General features: G+C 36.4%; 1 protein-coding gene across 1 annotated transcript in view; it reads right to left on the reverse strand.

Moving 5' to 3' along the window:
* The window catches only part of LOC148951448 (uncharacterized), a 58,074-nt gene extending 43,039 nt beyond the window's left edge, over positions 1-15,035 (reverse strand). Inside the window, exon 1 of the mRNA XM_089090283.1 lies at positions 14,904-15,035. The gene's annotated coding sequence lies outside the window, so the exon portion shown is untranslated. The remainder of the gene's footprint in view (positions 1-14,903) is intronic.
* Between the last annotated feature and the right edge of the window lie 5,111 nt (positions 15,036-20,146).

Raw genomic sequence — 20,146 nt, forward strand, 5'->3', positions numbered from 1 at the left:
TATAAGTTTCATTAAATTTAATCTTACCAATCAAAAGTTACGTGCCTGCGAAAATTTGGCTGATTTTCGAAAAAAGGGAGAAAGACCCCCTAAAAGTTAAAGAACCTTAATGAAAACCACACCATCATATTCAGCTTATAAGATAACCCTACTGTATTGGTTTCAAGCTCCTATATAAAAAAATGTGTATTTTTCAATTTTTTGCCACAAGAAAGATACCGTTTGCGTGTTTTTTTTTTTTTTTTTTTTTTTTTTTTTTTTTTTTTTTTTTTCCCCGGGGTTTTCGTATAGAACCAGTGGTGCTATAAAATAGTTGGAGGGCGAATTGGAACGGAAATTAAAAGTTCTAGTGCCCTTTTTAAATTACCAAAAAAAATGGAGGGCAACTAGGCCCCCTCCCAGGCTCATTTTTTTCCCAAAGTCACCCGATCAAAATTTTGAGATAGCCATTTTGTTCAGCATGGTCGAAAATATGATAAAAATGTCTTTTAGGATGACTTGATCCCCCAAAGTCCCCAGGGGAGGGCTGAAAGTTATGAACTTTACTCAATGTTAACATATAGTATTGGTTATTGGGAAGTATACAGACTTTTTCAGAGGAGATTTTTTCTGGTAGTTGGGGGAAGGAGAGGGTCGGGGGCTAGAGGGAAGGAGCGGGCCATGCCGGAAGTGTTCCCGGGGGCCGGGCCAGGGCTCGGACGGCGGCGCCGGATTTCCCAGCATTATTAAAGAAAAAGATCAGGAATTAAATAAAAAAAAAGTTTTTCAACTGATCAACTGATTGTGATTAAGAGGTAATTTTTAAAGAACTGGAAAAAAAAATTTGAACTATAGTTTAAAGAGCAGGGTATTGACTAGGGGGCGAACCCCCTAATATACATGTTAAAAATTTATGAATATAGAAGTTCGTTACGTAAGTTAATTCTAAGTTACGTATATTTATTACTAATAAAAACGTTCGTAAATAAAATTAAACAAGTGTCGAGAAAGCCATTTAACCAAATATAATATGCAAATTTTGTTTTAATTATTCATGTACGGTGAGCCAAAATCAAAACCTGCATTAATTCAAAAACGTTCAAAAATTAGATAAAAAAAACAAGTTTTTTTAACTGAAAGTAAGGAACGATGTTAAAACTTAAAACGAACATAAATTATTTCGTATATGAAAGGGGCTGTGCCCTCCTCAACGCCTCGCTCTTTACTCCAAAGTTCGAATTTCTCGCAACTCTATTTTTTTTAAACCATAAAACAACTTTAGCGTAAAGAGCGAGGCGTTGAGGAGGGGACAGTCCCCTTCATATACGGAATAATTTCTGTTCGTTTTAAGTTTTAACGTCGTTCCTTACTTTCAGTTAAAAAAACTTGTTTTTTTTATTTAATGACAAACAAGAACCAAATTAACCAAGCATAATTAACCGAGTCAAACTCAAAACGAGCAGATATTAACATAAGTTGGGCGCAAAACCCCTATGCCTTTCCAAGGCCAGAACAAAATTTGCACTTTACTGAAAAAATATAAATGTTTTTACTTTTATAACTTTAATAAATCAAATAATATTAACATTTTGATTACTAAATATCAGTATATGTATATTAAACTGACAATGCACATTCATTTGTATTTTTTCAGTACAGTGCAAATTTTGTTCTGGCCTTGGGAAGGCATAGGGGTTTTGCACCCAACTTATTTTAATTTCTGCTCGTTTTGAGTTTGACTCGGTTAATTATTGTAATTTATGTTCGTTTTGGGTTCCATTTATTTATTGATGATGATTTGTGCTAGCTTGACGCTTGGTGGATTATTTGATTCTATTTTTGCTCATTTTTTGTTTAATGGAGTTCTTTACTTTTCTTTGAAAAGCTTATTTTGTGGAAAGTTTATTAAATTAATTTCTCTTCGTTTTATATTGACATAGTCTTTTTAGTGAAAAAGAAAATAATACTTTAAATCTTTTCGTTTTTTAAGACTTTATAGTTTGGCCTGCTATTTCAATACTGGAGAAAAATTTTCAGCAATTTTTAACAACGTACACCCTTTTATAAATCTGGACACAAATAGTACTGTTTAATATAGTTTCATACCTCCACTAGTTGATCTGAAATGGAAAACTTGATACCATTCGCAAAAAAATCTGTTTACTTTCTTTGATAGCTTGGATACACTTACGCTATTTTAATTTGGTTAAATTTTAAGAGCAGAAATGGGAGGGTTGACGTGGGAGGGTCGGCGTAGGAGGGTGGGAGTGGAAGGGGGATTAGTTGCCTTCAAATCACTTTCGACTATTAAAAAGGGCAGCAGCCCTTTTTATTTTCAATCGAATGAGCCATTTTCAAAGTTCCCACGACAACCCCTTCGATACGAAGTGCCCTGGTCTAAACAACAACAACAACAAAAAATAATGCATTATACTCACGTCGATCTTTACTATAAAAATGTCAAGCCTTCCAATCACTTTCGACTATTAAAAAGGGCACTAGGCCTTTCAATTTCCAATCGAATGAGCCATTTTTGAAAACGACAACGCTTTCTATAAACGCCTTATATGCCCCCAGGGCATAAATTACAACCCTTACCCCAAGGTCTGTTAGGGTGGTTGTCATCCTCTAAGACCCAATTTCCAGAACTTTCAACTACGTTAAACAAAAATGGCTATCTAAAAATTTTGATTGAATGTGTTTGGGGAAATAGTGGGCGTGAGAGGGGCGGTAGTCGTTCTCCAATAACTTTCAACTATTAAAATGGCCCTAGCCCTTTCAATTTCAAATCAAATGAGCCCTTTTAAAGTTTCTACGACAAAACTTTCAATAAAAAGCGTATATGCCCCCAGGGCATAATTTACAACCCTTGCCCTGAGTGCTGGGGGGGGGGGTTGTCATTCTCCAAGACCTAATTTCCAGAACTTTCTACTACGATGAACAAAATGGCTATCTGAAATTTTAAATTGGATGTGTTGGAGGAATGTTGGGCGTGAGAGGGGGGTTATATAACTTCCAATCACTTCCGACTATTACAAAGGGCAATAGCCCTCTCAATTTCAAATTGAATGAGCCTCTTTTGAAGTTTTACGACAACTCTATCTATAAAAACCTTATATGCCCCCAGGGCAGAACTTGCAACTTTTGCCCCTGGGGCTCTGGAGGGTTTGTCATCCTTAACTACATAATTTTCAAAACTTTCAACTACGTTGAACGCAATGGCTATCTCTAAACTTTGATTGAATATTTTTGGGTAAATGGTGGGCGTAAGAGGGAGGTTAATTACTCTCCGCTCACTTTCGACTATTAAAAAGGGCGATTTCAATTTCCAATCAAATGAGCCCTTTTCGAAATTTCTATAACAACTTTCTATAAAAACTTTATATGCCCCCGGGGCATAACTTACAACCTTTGCGCTGAGGGCTCTGAGGGGGTTATCATCCTAAAAGACCTAATTTCAAGAACTTTCAACTACGTTGAAAAAAAATGGATATCTCAAAATTTTGATTGGATGTGTTTGGGAAAATGGTGGGCGTGAGAGGGGCCTTAGTCACTCTCCAATCACTTTCAACTCTTAAAAAAGGCGCTAGCGCTTTCAATTTCCAATTGAATGAGCCCTTTTGAAGTTTCTACATTTTCAATAAAAACCTTATACGCACCCATGGTATAACTTAAAACCCTTGCCCTGAGGGCTGTGGGGGGGGGGGCGGAGGGGTTGTCATCCTTAAAGACCTAATTTCCAAACTTTCAACTACGTTGAATAAAACGGCTATCTGAAATATTGATTGGATATGTTTGGAAAAAGATGGGCGTGAGAGGGAGGTTAGTTGCCTTCAAAGCACTTTCGACTATTAAAAAGAGCACTAGCCCTTTGAATTTCCAATCGAATGAGCCCTTTTTCAAGTTCCCACAACAAAGATTTGAATAAGAGCCTTATATGCCCCCAGGGCATAACTTATAAACCTTGCCCTGAAGAATGTTGGAGGAGTGTCCTGCTCAAAGGTATAATTTCTTGAACTTTGAACTGCGTGGAACAAAATGAATATCTCGAAATCTTTATTGGATGTGTTTGGGAAAATGCTGGGCGTGGAAGGGGCGTTAGTTGCTTTCCAATCACTTTCAACTATCAAAAAGGGCACTAGCCATTTCAATTTGCAATCGAATGAGCCCTTTTTGAAGTTTCTATGACAACGCTTTCTATAAAAACCTTATATGCTACCAGGGCATAACTTAAAACCCTTGCCCTGAGGGCTGTGGGGGGTTTGTCATCCTTAAAGACCTAATTTCCAGAATTTAAAACTACGTTGAATAAAATGACTATACAAAATTTTGATTGGATGTGTTTGGGGAAAAGGTGGGCGTTAGAGGCAGGTTAGTTGCCCTCTAGTCACTTTCGACTATTAAAAAGGCCACTAGCCCTTTGAATTTCCAATCGAATGAGCCTTTTTTAAAGTTTCTACGACAACATCTTCTATATAAAAAAACCTTATATGCCCCCAGGGCATAACTTACAACCCTTGCCCTAAGGGCTGTGGGTGACTGTCCTCAAAACCATAATTTCTATCTGAAAATCAACTACGCTGAACAAAATGGATATCTCAAAATTTTGATTGGATGTTTTTCGGGAAATGGGGGGGGGGGGGGCGTGGAAGGGGTGTTAGTCTCCTTCCAATCACTTTCGACTGTTAAAAAGGGCACAAGCCACTCCAATTTCCAATTGAAGGAGCGCTTTTCGAAGTTTCTACGACAACTTCTTCGATACGCAGTGCCCTGCTCTAAAGGAGAAAATTAATAAATAATACTTTGTGCCAACATCGTTCTTATATACCCCCAGGGCATAACTTAAAACCCTTGCCCTGAGGGTTGTAGGGGCGTGTCCTCCTCTTTACTTAGTCCCCGTTTCTTGTCTCGTTTTCGAGTGTCCCCGTTCTTTACTTAGGCATTTCTTTACTTTACTGTTACATAGGCGCTGCCTATAATTTATACAACAACATTCTATATAAACCTTATATGCCCCCAGGGCATAACTTAAGACCCTTGTCCTGAGGGCTGTGGGGGGAGGAGTTGTCATCCTTAAAGACCTAATTTCCAAAACTTTCAACTACGTTGAATAAAATGGCTATCTAAAAATTTTGATTGGATGTGTTTGTGGGAATGATGGGCGTGGGGGATGGGGGGCTAGTTGCCCTCCAATCACTTTCGACTATTAAAAAGGGCACTAGCTCTTTGAATTTCCAATCGAATGAGCCCCTTTTGAAGTTTCTACGACAACGCCTTCTATAAAAACATTATATGCCCCAGGGCATAACTTAAAACCCTTGCCCTGAGAGTTTTGGGGGAGTGTTCTCCTCAAAAATATATTTTCTCTCTTGAAATCAACTACGCTGAACAAAATGGATCTCTCAAAATTTTTATTTGATGTGTTTGGGGTAAGGATGGGTGTGGGGGGGTGCCGGTCCTTAAATTACTGTTTACACTTCACAAAGGTATGAGGCCTTTGAAATTCCAGTTTAATGATCTTTTTATGAACATGTTGTGCCAACACCTACATTTATAAACTGATATTCCCCTTAGGAAGATCTTAAAATCCTTGCCCCAAAGGACTTTGGGGTGTGTCCTCCTCAAAAATCTATTTTCTATCTAGAAATCATCTACGCTTAATAAAATGGCTACCTCAAAATTTTGATTGGATGTGTTTGGGGGAATGTTGGGCGTGAGGGGGAATAGTTGCCCTCCAATCACTTTCGACTATTGAAAACGGCACTAGAACTCTCAATTTCCAATCAAATGAGCCCCTTTTGAAGTTTCTACGACGACCCCTTCTATATGAACTGCCCTGCTCTAAAGGAAAAAATAATAAATAGTACATTGTACCAACATCGTTCTTATATGCCCTTTTGGAATAACTTAAAACCCGTGCCCTGAGGGTTGTTGGGGAGTGTCCTCCTCAAAAAAATATTTTCTATCTGGAAATCAACTACGCTGAAGAAAATGGCTATCTCAAAATTTTGATTGGATGTGTTTGGGGGAAAAGTGGGCGTGGGTTGGGGGCTAGTTTCCCTCCAATCCCCTTCGACTATTAAAAAGGGCACTAGCCACTCCAATTTCTAATCGAATAAGCCCTTTTCATTGTTTCTACGACAACTCCTTCGATACAAAGTGCCCGGATATTGAGAAAAAAACACATTGTGCCCAAATCGTTCTTTACTTAGCCAGGCTAGCGCGTGCTGCCTATGATCAAATTTTTACCCGAATACAATTTCTCCCAGTGTCCGTCTTTGACTGTTTGTATGTCTGAATGTATCTGTTCGTATGTGTTTTTGTCTCTTTCACTCACTATGCCTGTTTGTCTGGGTGGGTGTTTGATTGTCCCCGTGTCTGTCTCTGTCTGTTTGTATGTCTGAATTTGTGTGTTTGTATGTGTCTTTTTCTCTCTCACTCACTGTGCCTGTGCGTCCGGGCTGGTGTTTTCTTATTACCAGTGTCTGTCTTTGTCTGTTTTTATGTTTGAATCTTTTTGTTCGTATTAATTTTTATCTCTCACTCTCTGTGCCTGTGTGTCTGGGTGGCTTTTTCTAGTGTCTGTCTTTTTCTGTTTGTATGTTTGAATCTGTTTATTTGTATGTGTTTTTTCTCTCTAGCTCACTATGCCTGTGCTATGCCTTGCTATGCCTTGCTTGTCCCTGTGTCTGTCTTTTTGTAAGTCTAAATCTGTTTGTCTTATTTTATTCTTGGCTCTCGCAACCGCTGTGTCTTTGTTCCTTGGCTGGATCTTTACTTTTCCTAGAGTCTGTCTACCTTGTCTGTTTGTATGTCTGAATCTAAATGTTTGTATGTGTTTTTGTCTCTCTCACACTCTAAGCCTGTGTGTCTGGGTGGGTCTTTGCTTGTTCAAGTGCCTGTATTTTTTTGTTTGTATGTCTGAATCTGTGTGTTTATGTGTTTTTGTCTCTCTATCTCTCCGTGCCTGTGTGCCTAGGCAGGTGTTGTTGTTACTCGTGTCTGTCTTTGTCTGTTTGTATATCTAACTCTGTGCGTTTGTGTGTGTTTTTATCTCTCTCACTATCAGTGCCTGTGTGTCTGGGCGGGTGCGTGCTTGTCCTAGTATCGGTCTTTGTCTGTTTTTATGTTTGAATCTGTGTGGTTGCATGTGATTTTGTCTTTCTCACTCTCTGTGCTTGTGTGTCTGGGAAGGTCTTTGCTTGTCCAAGTATCTGTCTTTTTCTGTTTGTATATCTGAATCTCTGCGTCTCTATGTGTTCTTAGCTCTCGCAATCGCTTTGTCTGTGTGCCTGGGTGGGTGTTTGCTTGTCCTAGAGTCTGTCTACTTTGTCTGTTTGTATGTCTGAATCTGTGTACTTACATGTATTTTCGCCTCTCACTCTCTGGGCTTGTGTGTCTGGGGAGAGGTTTGCTTATTCCCAGTACGTGTCTTTGTCTATTTGTATGTCTAAATCTGTTTTTTTTTGTCTCGCTCAAACTCTGTGTCTGTGTTTCTGGGCGGGTGTTTGCTTGGCTCTGGGAATTTTGGAGAACATAATTCAGTTCATCTCTCTCAGACTTGGTAAAAGCTCTGTTAACCTATCTCAGTTTCTAATATATCCCCTATGAGCCTGCTAGTAGCATCTATGTCTAAAAATTACTTTTCTTACATCTCCGACTTTTAAATAAACATTCTAAACGTTGACTTGATAGCGTACCCTAAAAAAAATGGAAACATAACAAAGTAATGCATAAAATATTTTTATTGAAATAGTGACATGTAGAATATTAACATAAAAATACATTACATGTATTATTATACATTATTAATATCATTGAACAACTTGGGACATTTTGAATCTGTTCCATAAAATAATTCATCATGTTTTCTCTTGATAGTGTAGGTATTCTCATCTCTTAGTTCGTATCCAGTAGAATAATCATTAATCCATTCATCTTTATATTCATTAATGATATTGTCTGCCAATACCCTGTTTATTTTTCCAGAGATTTCATTGTCTATTATCACATTATTTTTACACACGCAACAGTTCTGGTACGTAGAAAAGATATGGTTTATGATATTAATGCAGCAGGCATTTCTTTTTGCCTTTGCTTTCATTTGAATACTTATACCAGAACGATTGCAATAGGATCTATCAACAGCTATCAGAACCATTAGCAAGAAGATGCCCATCTTCATCAACTGTGATTTTTATATTGGCATTCTTTTTGAGCGATATCATCTCTGGATGTCTCACTCTCACTTATTGTATCCACCATCATAAGACTTGAATGGTTTCGTTAGTCTAAAGGAATTTAGCTCCTCGCTGTCATGACAACATAGGCATACATTTCCAATAAAATCCCCATTAATGCTTGTTTCATCGTTCAAATATTTCTCCTTGTCGGCATTTAACGAATGATGATTTCATCATGTGCACATACTTTTTTCGAATATTTTATTCCTTTTTTTTTAAATATTATGCAAGTGTTTATCCTTCCAATGTATGAAAATTACTGATTTACTACGTAAAGTAAACTAGGTAGTGTCGATAACCAGCCATAGAGTACCATTGGTACTGCCGCATAATTAAAAATAATAAAATAAAGTCCAAAAAATTCTAAGTAACAAAAAAAAGAAAAGTGTTACTACAAACATTATTTTTAATAGTAAAAATCACAACTAACATATCGATATCATTCTCATTTTTATTTTGAAAATAAAAAAAAATGTGATTTTTTTGTTTTAAGTATGTTTCACGTCATTTTAAGACGCGTAAAAAAAGTAGAAAAAAAATTCAATGTTAAAAAAATATAAGAATTGAAAGTAAAAAAAAAATAAACTTCAAAAAAGTATAAGAAAATGGGGTGAGGGACCAAAAAGTTGGGGGAGGGGGTATTGGGGTCCTTAATGATTGGAGTCCTTGGTGGTTGGATGTGGATGTTCAACTCACTTGGTACTTCCGTATTATAGCGACCACACCCTAGAAGTGAAGTTAGGTCAATCGAATCAATCGACTTGTGAAGGATGAATATATTCTAATAATGTTCTGACATTTATATAATGTTGCGTGGGAGTCAAAATTCCCTCAGACTTACCTTTAGTTGGTAAGCATTTAAAATTTCAAACCTTTACCTGTTTTATTCAATCCAAATAAAACAAAATATTCTTATTATTGTCATATGGTTTTATCTCGATATTCATGTCCTGAGTTAAGATCCTTCATACAATTTGAATTCTATACTATACTGGACGAAAACCATAATTTGAGTCGTTGAGCTACATAAATACAGGTATCAAAATGCATCTCATTTACCTAATTCTTGGATTAAATTATGTGTAATCAGTACCTATTGACATGGTCTAGTCCCTCGGGCTGTAAGTTCTGTATCATATATCATTTTGGTCAGAATATAACCTGTTCTTATTGCTTTATACGATGTTCGTCCCGTTGTTCGTTTCGGAAATTAACCCCTTATACTACTGGCATCAATCTCTAAATCATGGCACTACTGGCATCATGGGACACATGTCTTTTTCTTTTCATGCCAAACTTGGCCTGCATATCTGAGGTAAGGGTCACACTTATGAACGAGTTTCTATGAAACCGTTTTAAAATCTTTTTAAAGTTGAAAAGCACCGCTCTACAACAACGTTTGAAAATGGCAAGGCCAGGAGGTATCGGACAATGCTGATTATGTTAAAGAACCTCTTAGGAACATTTGATGTTTTCATAGAAGTCAAGTGTCACTAGAAATCACAGACATCTGTCACATATGGAAGATCTAAAAGCAGTAAACTTCGCCATTCCTCTACTATCTTTCTTCCATCTCACGACGGAGCACTATATCTCTGTATAACCTTTCTTTTGTAGGGTCAAGGATCTCAAACGACCTCAACAGTTTGTCCTCAAACGAGAATTTCTGCTTGATTTGCTTCACCCCCTCCACATATAACCTACGAGCACATTTATAGATGACTTTCACTTCAAGTTCATCTGCTTTTGCACTTGGATTTGACTGCAAGGTTTGAAGAAACTCGTGAGCTGCCATCCGAAAGTACGCATTTTCAGCTGGCGAGTACTCATTTGCTTTGTCATCGTCGAGATGCAATGGCGAGGTTGACCTAGTGTAGCTAGTCTTCATGAAATTGATGGTCAGATTTCTTAGAAGTATCTCCACCTTTAATTTTATTTTGTGAAACAAAGGTTTTTCAGATTCGAAAAGAAAATTAAAACCTGTAAACAACTCCAGCACATAAAGTTGGCACTCAAGTAGAATCTGAAAACTTGGATTTTTTAGGGCTTGCGATGCCTTGTCATTTGTGTAAGTTGGATGCTCAGCTGCTACTCCCTGAAAGTAGCTACTAAGCACATCCCAATTGTGCAATAGTCGCTAAACGCACATCCGAAAAGACAGCCAACGTTTTTTCGCCTGGGGCAAGCACATTCAGGATTGGGGTGTCTGTAAACTTCTGGTGCAATCCAAACTCGGAGCGGCATTTGGCACTCATGCTGAAGTGATTATATACTGTGCGATACAGATCTTCCGATTACTTTGGCAATTGCTTGCAAGCATAAGAAGCAACTAAATGAATTGATTGACTGCTGTACTTGACACATATCACAGATGGAGATGTGTCTTTAATTCTGCTCACAACCGATTTATCACACCCAAACATAGTATTACATGTGTCCACGCAGAATCCAACCCAGTTCTCTGTAGGTATCTTTTTATCTTGAAAAACATCACAAATAAGGTTGAAGACGGTTTCCACTTTTCCATCACAACGCCCAACCACGTCAAAGAGGTCTATTTGTATTTCAAACTCCTTATTACAGAACAAAACTGCAACAAATTTCCAAAATTTTCGCCTTTCTTAAACTAGCGATAGTTTTTTTTTTAATCATTAAGAGAACGGTCCACCCATTTCGCTAGTTTGAAAATCCTTCTCTAGTAAAAAATAAAATAAAATCTAGAACAACTAAAAATCCGGCAAATATCCAGTTTTTACTAAAAATCCGACAAAATTCCGACGTCTGGCACAATTTTTTTTTTTCTTACAAGCGGGCCGAAAATCCGATAAAGTTGTAAAAATCCGCCATAGTGGAAGCAATGCTTTTGGAATGCTGTTTAGCGTAAGTGTTATCTACTTGGAGCAAGCAGCCCACATTTAACGAGAAGCGTATATGAAGAAGGTGAAAAGGAACGATTTTAGAAAAACATACTTTATAGGAACTATCGCTCGGAGAGAAGTTTAATGCGCAAATGATGAATATGTTATGATAGCTTATGCACAAATAACACATTTATTTTTTAAAGTCTGTCATCGTAAAAATGTTCCCTGTATTCAATGCTATGACATAGTTTATGTTATTGTGACCTCAAAAAACATTAAAATGGCAACCTGGTTTTTCTTTACGAATCTTCCCTGTGAATTTAAATTTATAACCAATTGTTCAGCTCTTTGTTTGATTTAAAAAGTTTTCGTTTTGTTAAGATGTCATTCGTCATTTGTCCAATTTTGTTCAAAGTCAATTTAGAAACCAGAACTAGCCACTGCAGCTTGCTTTTATTCTTCTTCTTCCGAGTGAGAATCGTATATTAATCGATGCAATTTTTCATTCCAGGAAAAATTGTGGTTATCAGGCAAAATGATTAATCAATTGGGACGACGTTTTTGAGTGTATGTGGTCGATAAAACGGCTGCCATATCCCCAGATGATCTTTTTCTGAGTGCATTAAATTAGGAATAAATGGGGGAATCCCCCCGAGAAATATCTCTTAGTTCACTAATGGTCTGGAATGGCGTGTGCATATATCTTCCTAGGATAAAGTAGAATTAAGGATTAATCTGGACAAGTAAGATCTTGAGATCGAGAATGACGGTAAATCCTTTCCTTCTACCCCTCCTCTGTTTCAGAAATAACTTGTCCCTCGATAAAGAGTCTAAATTTGATAGTAAAAAAGCATCTAGGTAGAAACGTGGATAAAGAATCAAAGTAGTAAAATGGGCTAGTTTGAAATATGAAAGACTAAGCAAAATTGCATGCTTTTAATAGCATATTGACTTGAAAAAAAATCTTTCCATAGCTGATTCCCTGAAGGATTGAGCTTGACCCATCTTTCTTCTTAAGGCTTAATTTTATTTGAATGATTGTAGAGATGTATATATGACTTGGACTATTCTAAATCATGTTGCCGGTTTTAAAAATACAGTCTACATATCTTATTTTTGTAGTCTATATGTTTATATATATATATATATATATATATATATATATATATATATATATATATATATATATATATATATATATATATATATATATATATATATATATATATATATATATATATATATATATATATGATTTTTAATCACTTTCAAGTTCAGTCGGGTCTGTTTCCTAGGCATGGTGAAGCTAGAAGATTTTTCCTGGGGAGGTGATCAGTCAGTCAAAATAGAAAGGCTAAATTTAATTCACCATCTTCCATTATAAATTAGTCTTACATCCAGCTTTGAGCGTTTCAGGGGGCCAACCGCTCGCCATCTCCTAGCTCATTATACATTCATAAGTCCACTAGAGTCGTCCCTTGAAAACAGTTATACGGCCGTTAAAGATAATACGTTCTCAGCAAAAGACAAGGTTCGACTAAACGCAAGTCAGCCTCTGTGTTGCCAAGTGGTGCACATTTGCGCCATTTGGGCGCTTTGATTGCACATTGAATTTTTCAAATTGGCACATTGCGCCGATTTGCGCATGTCAAAAATATCGGCGCAAAGTAGGCGTATTTTGCCTTCACAATAACAATGACAAAACTCAAAATCTTAAGGTTTAGTGTTTACTGACAACTTCTACTGACAGATTCAGGAATATGTCAATAAAGACAGATGGAATTTTAAGAACCCCACAGGGATTCTCATATCGCATTCCAGACTCCATGAGGACCTAAATTTTATATTATCAAAGCGTGCACTATCCTTAGCGTGAAAAACCAGATGTGGGAAAGTGGTCAAATTTCGATAAAAAATACAGAGAAGAGTTGGAAAATCTGACCTTTGTTCGACATAGCTCAAGCAGCTCTTTCTGTCTTAAGCCTACCCAGCAGCAACTCCTTCGTCGAGAGAGTGTTTTCTGTTATGAATCTTGTCAAGTACAAAATTCGAAACAGGATGCAGCTAAAAATGCTTAACTCTATTGTGACTATCCGAATTTAGCTAAATTGCCAGGGAAAGTGCCGTAGGGACTTTGATTCTACACCCACTATGTTGAATAAATTTACCATTGACATGCTTGACATCAAAAAACCATCCAATGACAATGAAAATCAAGATGAAACTCTTGGGGAAATTTTGGGCGATATAGAAGGAGGGTTTGTTATTTAACTTTGAAAATGATTTTGAATTCTAGTCGAAGATAAATATAATATTTGATTAAAAAATGTACAAAACTATTTCGTAGTTCATTAAAAGGGAAACACAAATAAAATACGAATCAGAACTTTTGAAGGACCTTGCCAAGTACAATTTTGTCTCATGTATGTCTTTGGATTCTGTTTCATGACAAAAATCTCAGAACATTGTCTTTGGCCTGCAATTTTATAGATAGTTACGCTGTTGCATTAATACCGGCCGATCTAATTTCTTATCTTTAACTTGGTCGTTCCTGTCGTTCTAATTTATATTTCGAAAGCTACGAAAGATTTTGTTCTCATAGCTAAGTTTGAGAATTTACATCTTTTTGAAGCTTAGAAATGCAATGTCACAAAAACATTGTATAAGGAAGTCAACATTGATGCTTCAAGGATCATGCTTTTCTTTAGTTCTTTTTTTTTTAGAAAATCCTATCTATTAGTTATCTCTGTCAAATGAGCCTTTAACTTCCAAGTTTTTGTATAACTTATCTATATTGCAAGATCAGTATACTGAGTACTTATTTTTTTTTCTTTTAGTTCTTTAATCACAATTTCTATTGTTGATAGGGAATAATTTACTATATCAGCCAGAAAGTAATGTAAAATGCCAGCTTAGATATTGGCAAATATTTTTTTTTGTTAGATCTTCTTTAATTCCCGCTTTTATCTAATTATCTGACAACATACCAGAGAACTGAGGAAAATATCTTTCTTGTCAAGCCAGAGACTGAGAACAGAAAATTTTGACCGCAAAAGCGCGTGCAATCAGTCAAAAAATGCTTCATTGTTTCCGATTTCGGAATCTGATGCCGAAACCTGTCAATGAAGACTGAATCCTACCAATCTTGAATTGTAGTATTCTGAAAAGGAAAATTCACACAATTTGTACCTATCTAGTAACGTTGTCTGTGAATTTTTGTTTTTTTTTTTTTTTTTTTTTTTTTTTTGCACTCATCCCTGCAAGATCTAATTTCCCCTGAATTTCGAACTCCACCCAAAAAATCTATAGTGAAAATGCGCTGAAGGCGCATTTTTGCTTCTCTTGTTGTACTATCCTATGTCAGGCACCTGACATTACTGCTCAGAGTTGGACGGGCTGCTCTCATGTTGAATATCCTCTATATCCTACACAGGTACCAGAAGAGTACCAGCCATATGGTACCATTTACTTGAAGACCCATACAACTAAGTTGGAAGCAAGAGTTAAAAATTGTTAACTTACTGAAGTTACTAGATTTACAAGACAAAGGATGGTACAAAGAGAGTTTTGAATCAGAGTAAATTGAAAAGAAGGTGTCTTCCTTTCATACTTCTTAAACTCATATACAATAGTATGCATCCAAATCAAACTCCTGAAAAGTGGCCAGTGACATGCTTTGAATCTGGCTGATCGCAGATTCCTGCCGTCTACTTATATGCGTAACCATAGTTAAGCTACGCCAGTTGTTAGATAGGTTTAGCTAGCACACATAATGCTTTTTTATTTCTTTTTAACATTTATAAAATAATAAACTTTTTACCTTTAAAATAATCCTTTTAAGTTGAGACTACTGCACATCAGCTTGAATGTTAGCGTATAGCTTCACTGCAAAGAAGTGACAGCAATATTTCTTTAATTACGAGAAGCTAGTTTGTTTTGAGGCATGACCTGCGGAAACTTTCACGCAACTAAGCACTGGAAAATTCCATTTCAGAAATTAAGTTGAGAAGCTGTTTTTTCTACCCGACATCCTGACTAGGTTCCGAATAGGTTAGTGGGTATTCTAAAATAATAATTGAGGGCTATCGTCTGCCTATTTTCTTCAAAATTTCTGTTCAGTAGTTTTAAGACAGTTTTCATTTAGAGACTCAACGACTTGTTATGTTTACACTAATTAACAGCCATCGTATACCCACTTGTCATTTATTATTTAGAGCCCAATTTAAATGGAAAAGCTTAAACAAAGTGAGTAAAACTGATTCCAAGCAGAAAATTTCCATAGCAGACATACAAGGGAGTTCAGGCTAGGTCCAACTAAATCTCGTAGCCCAATAGCCTCGTTTTCTATGACCATCATATGGCGCTCTTTATATATCCGTTTTTGTAAATCCCTTCCCAAAGAAAATCTCCTCTTAACCGTAAAAGGAGGTATGGAACTATCACTTTGAAGAATTTAGCAATAGTAAGTCCAAATATTTTTTTTTATTATTGCATCTATTTATAAAAAGCTGTCTAGATCTATTTTAGTTTCGCATTTTGTTATTCCTGATAAATAAGCTTGGCCTATCTTAAATTTTTATTCAAGTGCTATAATTCTATTTACTGGTGTAGCAATTTTCTTGTACAACTCATTTATTCAAGAAGCATCATTCTTCAATTATCATCTTCGTCATATTCATCTATATTTCTTTACTTTTTCTTACAATTTCTATATCCGTCTCCTTCACCCAGTATATTAAGACATTTGAAAACCTAGTACTTGTGTATTATACTGACCATACCTAAGAAGTGAAGTTAGTCCTAATGAAATATAGAAAATATGATTAAAACATAAATTTTATTAACAAAATTATGGAATCTACTACAGAGAATTAATGAAAGCAGGCCGCCCAGAAGGCATTATATTAAATAAATACGCATTAAATAATACGCAAGTACCCGAAAATCCATATCAAGCATGAACTAGTAGTCAGTGTTGTCACCATGGAATCTAATGCTGGAATCCATTCCCTGGAATCTAATGCCAGAATCCGCCAATGAAGACTGAATGTCTGAAGCTTTGATGCTCCAAAGTCGCAACTATAGCTATAGGACGTCAGTAGTTGCTAGATTCAATACAAAAAAATTTTTTTTTAACTGAAAGTAAGGAGCGACATTAAAACCAAAAACAAATATAAGTTATTCCGTATATGAAAGGGACTGTCCCCTCCTCAACGCCTCGCTCTTTACGCAAAATTTTTTTATTGTTTTAAAAAATACACTTGTGAGAAAGAGTCAAACTTTAGCGTAAAGAGCGAGGTGTTGAGGAGCGGACAGCACCTTTCATATACGAAATAATTTCTGTTCGTTTTAAGTTTTAATGTCACTCCTTACTTTCAGTTAAAAAAACTTATTTTTTGTATTTAATTTCTGAACGTTTTTGATTTAATGCAGGTTTTGATTTTTGCTCACTGTACATGAATAACTAAAACTAAACTTGCATATCAATTTTACTTTTTTTTTGGCTAAATGGTTTTCTCGATGTTTTGATCTGCGATATTTAGAAAAAAGGGGCGGAGGAGAGGGCGTAGCTGTCCTCCAATTTTTTTCGTTACTTAAAAAGGGGATTATAACTTTTATTTTTATTTACGAACGTTCTTTTTAGTAATAAATATACATAACTTAAGAATTAACTTACGTAACGAACTTCCATATTCGTATATTTTTATTACGTATAACAAGGGGTTCACCCCCTAGTCAATACCAGGCTCTTTACGTAAAGTTCGAATTTTGTTCCAATTCTTTAACAATGACCCCTTAATCACAAAGGCCGTTAATTAGAATAAATAGCTCTTATGAAAGCACTAAACAAAAATTTAGCGTAAAGAGTGAGGCACTGACTAGAGGGCGAACCCAATAATATACGTAGTAATTCCTGTTCGTTATAAGTTTTGATATTGCTCCTTACTTTCAGTTGAAAAACTTGTTTTTTTATTTAATCTCTTTTCGTTTTTTTAAATAATGCTGGGAAATCCGGCACCCCCTTCCTAGCAACGTTCCTTCGCCTATGAAAACTTTTTCCATGGAAAGATCCTCCCACGTAACCCCCCTCCACTAGCAGAAAAAAATCCCCCCTGAAAACTTCTGTATGCTTACCAATAACCAATACTGTATGTAAAAATTTGGCCAAGTTCATGACTTGCAGACCTTCCCCGGGGACTGTGGGGAATTAAGCCATCCTCAAAGACATAGTTATTAGATTTTTTGACCATGCTGAACAAAATGGTTATCTCAAAATTTTGATCGGGTGACTTTGGGAAAAAAGAGCGTGGAAGGGGGCCTAGTTGCCCTCCATTTTTTGGTCACTTAAAAAGAGCACTAGAACTTTTAATTTCCGTTCGAGTGAGCCCTCTCACAATATTGTAGGAACACTGGGTCGATATAATCACCCCTGGGAAGAAAAAAATATATATATATATATAAAAATAAACACACAAGTGATCTTTCTTCTGGCCAAAAATACAAAAATCCAAATTTTTGGAGATAGGAGCTTGAAACCTCTACAGTAGGTTCTCTGATACGCTAAATCGGATGGTGTGATTTCATTAAGGTTCTAGGGCTTTTAGGGGGTGTTTCCCCATTTTTTCAAAAATAAGGCGAATTTTCTCAGGCTCGTAACTTTTAATGGGTAAAACTAAACTTGATGAAACTTATATATCTGAAATTAACAGAAAAATCTGATTATTTTGATTATCTATTGGTATCAAAATTCCGTTTTTTAGAGTTTCGGTCACTATTCAGCCGGGTCGCTCCTTACTTATAGTTCGTTACCACGAACTGCTTGATTAGATGCGACAATGTTCAAACGGCTGTAGTAACGAAATGTTTATTATAGTAGGAGGGACCCAATAGAAGTAGACAAGTACCTACCATTTCTATAGAAGCTATAGGAATTACCATGTTATTCTATAGAAGCTCTACACCTTTTCAAAGAAAGTGAGTATCCTCTCACATGGCCTTATGTTCCTTCCATGCTATTCTATGTTCCTTCCACTGTTATTCTACGGGACCTCTACACGTGATTAAACACGTTATGAAACTACGTGCTATTTGCTTATGTCCAGTTGGTACTATTCCAAACGAGCAGGGATTCCCCTCCTGTTCCTAAACATTGCAAAAAAGATAGCAGTATGAACGGGGATTCCCCACACAAGTTTGTTTCAACTCCCAGTTTTTCAACCAGACTGGTTTTTGGGCCAACTCTAAGTTTCTGGACCTTTACGTTCCATGGCACCTTTCCTTAGCAAGTTATTGCTATTGTTGTCAATTGCATATGGAATTATACAAAACCTACCAGACAGGTTTCTGGGGCAATTCTAAGTTTCGGGGCCTTTACGTTCCATGGCACCTTTCCATGGCAGATTATTGCTATTGTTGTCAAATGCATATGGAATTATACAAAACCTACCAGACAGCTTTCTTGGCCAACCAGACAGGTTTGTGGGCAAACCAGACAGGTTTCTGGGCTAAAACGGGGATTCCCCGCACAAAATTGTTTCAACTCCAAGTTTTTCAACCAGTGTTTTTTTCGAGCTGACACCTGTTTTTTAGGCAGCCAATTAGAGAACTGCTTAACAATTCATCATTGAAATTCCGTATAAAACGTTCATGCACTACAATTTAATTTACATTATGTTTTAAAATATCGAACATAGTACACTGAATTTTATTAACTTTGAAAACAATGGATATTTCATTTGTCAATGTGAGCATAGTTTACTGAATTTCTTAGATAAAAAGCATGTATTTCCAGATAAAAAAAAATCTTTTTTCCAGTACATTCAAATTTCAGGGTGACTTAGCCCCCCACTCCCCTCCAACAATACAAACCTTAAAATATTATGAGTATATTCGCTAGAAAACGCATTTTACGCTTTTTTCCATTATGTAAATAAAATCTCTCCTCCACTGCTATGTTTACAAGTTTTAATTGTTTTGAAACAGTTCTTTTTCGTTCAAAAATGTCCTTTTTCTAATCGTGCGTTTAAAATGTGCTGTCATAAAACCATTTGTGTTTAAACTGTTACCATGAGGGGATAATTTCAAAACACCATTTGGCATGCGCATTATCTGAATTAAGAAAACAATGGAATGGAATCGTGTAATTCTAAACGCTTTGAAGAAAGAGAGTTTGTTTTTGGCCAAATTAAACGGATATTTTTCAATTGTATTTGATGAAAGCAAATGGATTTCACAGATGATTACGAGGCTTTTATAAAAATATATGACGGGGAAGGAGGAGGGGGGGGGCAATGTATTAATTCTAACACGGTTTTCTTTACTTGGTACCCGTTAAAAACGAAATTTTCGTGTTAAATAATTAATTCTTGTATCTTTTAAAAGAACTTTACGGGGCTTGAGAGAGACTCTGTTCCCTGATTCCGTGTGGTTAAAGGGGGATTCTTCGTGCAGACTAATTTTCTCTTCTGTAAAAAAAAGGGAATTGTTTTTTCCATGCTAAATTTTCTCTTCTTTTTAAGGAAGAGGATTCCCACAATTACTCTCCCCCAGATAAAGAGAGCTAAGACTAACGGCGTTACTCCAATACAACAAGTGGAGATAGGCGGTCCATTGGGGGCCACTCACATCCATACTAGACCGGCGCTGCCTGCTCAAAACCTACCAGTGCCAACTCCTATGCAGCCAGGTAGAAAGCTGAAAAGAGAATGGATGGTTGCTCACATGATGGGGAGCCCCACTGGCTCATCTGTACAAGCCAGTGACATCGGCACCACATCTATGCAAGAAACGGACGGCATTCAACAGCAGTCTGAATTTGGAAATGTGAGTATTTTCACCTCTAGCTTCTACCTATTTCTATCCAACTTTTTTTTTTAAGTATTTTCTTTTCGCCATTTTTAAACATCGTAAAAGTGTATGTCAGAGATATTAAAATGTTAATCCCCCCGCCCCCAACCATTTTTTTAAATTTCTCTGCTCCACTCAGAGATAGATGAATATAATAAATTTTTTTTTATTAGCAAATAAAGAACTCTTTTGCGTTTTTCTGAACTTTCTGTGGGA

This window comes from Artemia sp. Qi Xiang Cuo, chromosome 6 (genome assembly GCF_049724085.1).
Source record: "Artemia sp. Qi Xiang Cuo chromosome 6, ASM4972408v1, whole genome shotgun sequence".
Classification (NCBI taxonomy): Eukaryota; Metazoa; Arthropoda; class Branchiopoda; order Anostraca; family Artemiidae; genus Artemia; species Artemia sp. Qi Xiang Cuo.